At 39.5% G+C, this 6,953-nt stretch overlaps 1 non-coding gene across 1 annotated transcript; it reads right to left on the reverse strand.

Annotated features, from left to right (window-relative positions):
• Positions 1-6,536: 6,536 nt before the first annotated feature.
• On the reverse strand, positions 6,537-6,736 carry LOC129402667 (U2 spliceosomal RNA). The gene has a single exon (XR_008628768.1). It is a non-coding gene; the product is annotated as a U2 spliceosomal RNA (small nuclear RNA).
• Between the last annotated feature and the right edge of the window lie 217 nt (positions 6,737-6,953).

Below are 6,953 nucleotides of genomic sequence, written 5' to 3' on the forward strand. Positions count from 1 at the left end.
TACATCTCATGAAGCAACACATTCTGTCCACTCTTCCTGAACACCCAAGTACTTGGGGTCATGTACATTTAGATATCACTCATTTCCTACCGATTATTTTTAATTATCATTATTTTTAAATTGAATCACCGTGAGATACACAATTGCAAGGTTGTTTATGATTGGGTTTCAGATATATAATGTTCCAATACAGTCCCTTCCCCAGTGCACATTTCTCACCATCAATATCCCCAGTTTCCCTCACCCCTCCCCAATCTGCCTATATGTCAGGCTCTCTCTCTCTCTCTCTCTCTCTCCCTCTCTCTCCCTCTCCCTCTTTCTCCCTCTTCCTCCCTCTCCCTCTCCCTCTCCCTCTCTCTCTCTCTCTCTCTCTCTCTCTCTCTCTCTCTCCCTCTCTCTCCCTCTCCCTCTTTCTCCCTCTTACTCCCTCTCCCTCTCCCTCTCCCTCTCCCTCTCTCTCTCTCCCTCTCTCTCTCTCTCTCTCTCTCTCTCTCTCTCTCTCTCTCTCTCTCCTCCCACACCTCCACACTTTTGTTCAGGGAGAGAGCTGAGACCTGCATCACTGTGCTGTCTCCCATGGGCCAAGCAGCAGCAATACTAAACACTGCAGGAATGTCTCCTTGGCAAAGTGTCAATTTCCATTTACAATAAAAGTAAACCCTACAAAGTAATGTAGGGTTTATAACAATCTAAATAAATTGTACAAATTATAAATATGCATATTTATATATTTTTGGTTTCCTTTTTGGTGCCAGAGATCAAAGTCCGGATATCATACGCGCCAACTATGCACTCTATCCACTGAGCTGTATCCTCAGTCCCACACTGAAGATTTTGTGATGCCAATCTCTCACTTACAGAATGTGAGGATGAAGCTGCTTTAGGCTTTTCCAGCTGGACTTACATACTCATGCAACTTGCCCTAGCTGAAGAAGAACCACGTGTGGGTATCTGGGAGGTCTTGTTAATATCCTTTTCTTTAACTAAAGGCAGGGAATAACATCTCTTACCTGCCCCATAGAAAAAGAGGAACAACTTCCAGCACAGTCTTCCCAATTCCTCTCTGATTTTTAGTCTTTAGCTTAACCACAGGAAAGGTGATTGAATGTGCCCACACAGTTTGGGTACTTAATTTTTGATAATATTCTGTATTATTTTATTTATTTATTTATTGCTTTTTGGGTCACATCTGGCGATGCACAGGGGTTACTCCTGGCTTTGCACTCAGGAATTACTCCTAGCAGTGCTCAGAGTACCATATGTGATGCTGGGAATCGAACCCGGGTTGGCCGTATGCAAGGCAAATGCCCTACCCATTATGCTATTGCTCCAGCCCCATTCTGCATTATTTTATAACTGAAGTATAGCAAATATCAGTAGGGTCTCGGACTAACTTCTATTGTAACAGATCATTAAAGTTTTATTTGTAGTGCAAAATAGTTGGGACTCAGAAAGTATGCTTCATGGACTATTTTTTAATTCAAAGTATATCTGATATTCTCCATTGAAAACCAGAATGATAGGTACCAAATAACTAACTATACAGGCATTTTGAAAACTTAATGAAAATTAAATAGCTGCAACAATATTTCGAGTTACTATTTTAATAATGTCAAAAATGTTATCATAATGATTATCTACCTTAAATGTTTTCAGTCTCTTTCTCTTTATCTTTTCCTCTATTTTTCTCTTTGCCTGTCTGTTTGTCTGTCTTTCTCTCTCTCTAGGTTTCTACAGGTTTTCTACCAATAGAAAATTAGGGTAGTTTTTTTTTCTTTACTGTGACTTAACAGTCTTCCCTTTCATTTGTGAGTAGAAACTTGAGAAAATGAAAATTTTTCACTTGCATCACTTGTCTTCCTGTTGATCTTTGATTTGCTCGAGCGGGCACCAGTAGCATCTCCATTTGTCCCTGTCACGTGCTAGTGTAGCACAATGATATCTGCTCGCTCGAGGAACACAAAGAGTCTCAAACTGCTCATTTAGGGTTTTGACATAGAAGTCTGAGCATCTCGTTGGTGGGCGACCACGCAGTCTTTTGATGTCCCGTGGAATCCAGTCGGTAACAACTCTAGTCCAGTGGTCATCTCTGAATCACATTACGTGTCCAACCCATCTGAGTTTTGACGCCTTGGCAAACTAGACAGCGTTCCTGATTCTTGACCATCGACAGAGGTCGGATTTGTTTTTTCAATTGAGTGAAACATGATACTCCAAGCATAACTCTTTCGATTCCTCTTTGGGATACCCAAATAGCGTTCTCATCATGTTTTCATAGAGCCCAGGTCTCTGAGGCATATGTTAGTGTAGGAAGAACGGTGAAGTCGAAAAGGTGTGCCTGGAGTCAGAGGTTCTTCATCCTCTTAACCACTTCTTCAACGCTCTTGATGGCGTTCCACGCTGCTCTCTTCCTCCTGCGCAGTTCTGGAGCCAAGTCATTCTTCATGTAGAGTTCTCGACCCAGGTACACATAGCTGCTGCATTTGGAGATGTTCGTTCCATTGAGAACAAACGGAATGTCAGGGACTAGTTTGTTTTTCATGAACATTGTATTGCTGAGATTCAGCCCCAGTCTGACCTTTCCGCACTCACAGTCAAAGTCGGCCAGCATTTGTGCCACTTGGCTAATGTTTGGTGTTATGAGAACAATGTCATCTGCAAATTGGAGGTGCTATAGTTGCCAACCATCTATCTTCACTCCCATTTCTTCCCATTCCAGTCGTAACATGATGTTTCCGAAGGTGGCACTGAAGAGTTTTGGTGAAATGATATCACCCTACCAAGCCCCTCTCTTTATGTGGATGATAACGTCCTTGTAGAATGGTGAGAATCTAGTGGTGAATCCATAATACAGCTTGCAGAGAATCTTGATGTATTGAGTTTGAATGCCCTGTTTGGCCAGGGTTTCAATGACTGCTTCAGTCTCAAGAGAATTGAAGGCCTTCTTTAAGTCGATGAACATTAGACAGAGCAGCATCTTGAACTCTCGAGAAACTTAAATGAGTTTGGTCACCATGTGGATATGGTCAATCAATCGTGCTGAATCCTTTTCGGATCCCAGCTTGCTCACATGGTTGTCCTTCGTCTAGTGTTCTGCCTATTCTATTCATGACTCTAGTGAACAACTTGTAGATGACGGACAACAGGCAGATTGGACGATAGTGGCCAATGTCATGGATGTCTCCTTTCTTGTACAACAGAATAGTCCTGTTGGTTTTCCACTGGGATGGAAACTTGCATTTGAACAGGTAGCATGTGAAGAGCCGAGCCAGTGTATTGATGAGTACTGGTGGCAGATTCTTCAGGTGTTCTGGTCTGACCTTGTCTGGACTGGGTGCTATACTCATCTTTACCGATGAAATGGCGTGTTGGATTTTGGAAGGGAGGACATTAGGAACAACATATACATCCTGCAGAATTTGGTATGTGGGCAAATGGATGTGGCTGTCAAAGAGATCTGAGTCAAAGTCGTGAATAATCCTCTCTATTGCCTTCTGGAAAATGTGATAGATTTTCAACCTTATATGTTTTCAGTCTCTCTCTCCCTTTTTCTCTTTTCCTCTATTTTTCTCTTTGTCTGTCTGTCTTTCTTTCTAGGTTTCTACAAGTTTTCTACCAATAGAAAACTAGGGTAGTTTTATTTTCTTTACTGTGACTAAACAATCTGCCCTTTCATTTGTGAGCAGAAGCTTGAGAAAATGCAAATTTTTAAGATACACAAACATCAGAATATTATGCAGTACTTTTTATATAATTTGAGATAAGAAAAATCTTTGAAATATTCTCTGGTGTGTTTACATACGAAAATTTAGATTACAATAAATAAAATTATTTAAAACTTTCTTAGAGAACATAGCATATTAAAGCAAATCAATAATTCATTTTTCTTGCTATATAATAAATTCTTATGTACAAAAGTACTGTATAATCAGAAAGTTTATAATTTTAAACTCAAATATAGTATCATAGTAGCTTCTCACAATAATTTTATGAACACATTAGTATTTATATTTTAAATATGAGAACAAGACTTTACAAGTGGAACATACTTCAACATTTGCTTACAGTTATATTTGTAAGTTATAAGTTATATTTGCTTACAGAAAATAGGAAGATCATAAAGTTCTTGATAAAGTGTTTAAAAGTAAACCCAGCTAGTTTATTATCTCAGAAACTCTCTGATTTCTACTACAGTCACAATATCTTTCACAAATGTTAGGGGAGTATCATCCTGATTCTTAACACAACAGCTTAATTTACTTTGCTCTTTATGTAAATTAAAAACATACAATAGATTATCTTTTGCATCCTGGGTTTTATGACTGTCATTTATGCTGTATATACTATAGTCTGTTCATTCTCATTGTTGCCTTATCGTGTAACACACTGAAAAACTAAGAATAAAGAATTAAAAGATAAATATGTAAATATTTAAGCAAACATTGAAAGAATGTTAACTCATTTTAAATAGTAATATTTTGTAGGATGTGATAGTAAAACATATAAATACAATAAAAGATACAAAAGGGAGAAATATAAATAAAGTTAATGCATTCTAAAGTTCTAGCATTATTGAGGCAATTGTTAAAGCAATAAATTATAGCAGATTCTAAAGAATAAATGTTGCATTATATAAACATTGGTACTTAACTAAACATGATTATTTCTGGGATCTATTGTGTTGGATTCAGAAAGTTATTTTTGACAAAGACTCCTTAAATACATTAATAAGACTCTACTCTATTTATACCACATGTAAAACCATATATTATTCATAGAATGAATGACTAAACATCAGTAAAAAATTTAGAATTTACTAGTTACTATATTCAGGACAATGTGCATAAGCTTAAATATATATATAAAACAGTGAATAAAATATGTGATATTCTTATGTATGGAAACGAATATTGGAGACCAGCATCATCATCATCATTATCATCCCATTGATCATTGAATTTCTTGAGCTGTCTCAGTATTGTCTCCATTCATTCGAGCCCTTGAGATTTTAGAAGCCTCTCTCTACTTATCCTTCCCAACGATTGGAGTCTCTTTCAGGGTCAGGGGAATGAGACCCAGCTTGTTACTGGTTTTGGCTTATTAATAAACCATGGGGAATTGCAAGGCTGTCACATGTGGGCAGGAAACTCCCGGTAGTTTGCCAGGTTCTCCCAAAGGGACAAGTAGGGTATAAGATATCACTTCCAGGAGCTTGCTTTTAAGTCTCTGGATGCTGGCCATTGAGGGAATTACACGGCACCTGGGGCAGTCCCTGGGTGTGACTGCCTAGCTATCAGGAAATGGTAAATCTGGGCAGAAGAGGCCTAGTCCCATTCAAGCAGGCTTGAAAGTCTCAATCCCGGGTCCCACACACCTGGGTTCCTCTGCCAGTACCTTCATGCGTGAGGCTTGTCCTAACATGTGGAGAGGGGCCTTGCATATGGCTATGGCTAGGCTCCGGAGGTCTTTGGCCGCCAGGAGCTCTGCTCGGGGTGGGGAGGGAAGCTGGAGCCCATCCCCTCTGAGGGCCCCCGGTGAAGAAGCCAGGCATGTGGGCAGTAGACTTTATATTGGAGATATAAATATAAAATTTAATAAATTCAACAATACACAATATTTATGAAATTCTGTAGGAATTTGGAAAAATTTAAAATTTGGAAGATTAAAAGGAAAATAAAGCATCTTGCTGATGAATACTTATACTAGGTAAAGGCAAATTTCATTGTTAAAACTACTTTTTAATTTAGAGGGGGCAAGTGTAAGACACAGGCAGCCGTGTCCAGACCTTACTCCTGGCACTGAGCTCAGGCTTCATTCCTGGCTGGGCCCTGGGACCATTGAGGGTGCTGGGTATTGAAGCTGGGTGTGCCACGTGTAAGGCCAGTACCTTACCTGCTGTAGTTTTGCTCCTGCCCAAGTCAGTTTTATAAAAAGTTGAAGTGAGGGTGGTGGTAGGGCACGTGCCCTGAATGGGCAGACCAGGATTCAATGCCCTACAACCCATATGGTCCCCTGAGATTCGCCAGGAATGATTCCTAAACTCAGAGCCATGAATAAGTCCTGAGCACCATCAGGTGTGGTCCCAAAACAAACAGAAGAAGTTGAAGTTGAAACAAAACTTGAAGAGATTTTTCTTCAAGTGCCACAGAGACAATCAGTTATTTCAGTGGATTAGTAGATATTATTCTGGGAGGGTAAAAAGTTGGGTATCTTAAGGGTTAACAAAACTTAGGATAATGGAGAACCTAATTCTTGAAAGAGTGACATCATTACAAATGATTGCTAAAATCTAGAGCGAGGAGAATAGAAATGTTCAGAGGGCTGGGTAACTGGCTCTCTGATTCTATACAGACTAGAAGATGTTCTAAAGATTTTGTCATATGGAGTGAAATTGGACACCAACAAGGAAGTTTTTCTGTTTGTGAGCTTTTCCTAGATTTGGGGCCATGACCCCATCAGTGTTCAGGAATTCATTCCGACTCTTTGCTCAGGGATCACTCCTGTACTCCTCTCCCTCAAGTTTTACCTCTTTATGGGATGAGTGCACCATTCCTGAAGATACTGCAATACCAGGCCGATATTGTGATATTGTGTGGAATGGACAGAGCAAGGTCTTATTCTAACTCCTAGCTCCAAAATCCATTTAATATATCATTCATAGGTAGAGGACTATCAGATATGAAACTGTTAAGAGCAAATACTACACTGGATCTTAGCCCAAAGGCTGAGAAATGATCAGGAGTCACTCTTGGAGAAGTTCGGGAACCAAATGGGATTCAGGGATTGAACCTACTATATCAGCTGAGTGTAAGGCAAGTGACAACACACTGTATAATCACTGTAGGCCCCAGTAGAGAATCCTGTAGAGTGGCATATTTTTCAAGTTTTAAAATACTTTGGCTACTATATGAAAATAGCTTGATATCAAGTTATCAGCTCTAGAATCAGAAAAA

Source organism: Sorex araneus, chromosome 2 (assembly GCF_027595985.1).
Source record: "Sorex araneus isolate mSorAra2 chromosome 2, mSorAra2.pri, whole genome shotgun sequence".
NCBI classification, from domain to species: domain Eukaryota; kingdom Metazoa; phylum Chordata; class Mammalia; order Eulipotyphla; family Soricidae; genus Sorex; species Sorex araneus.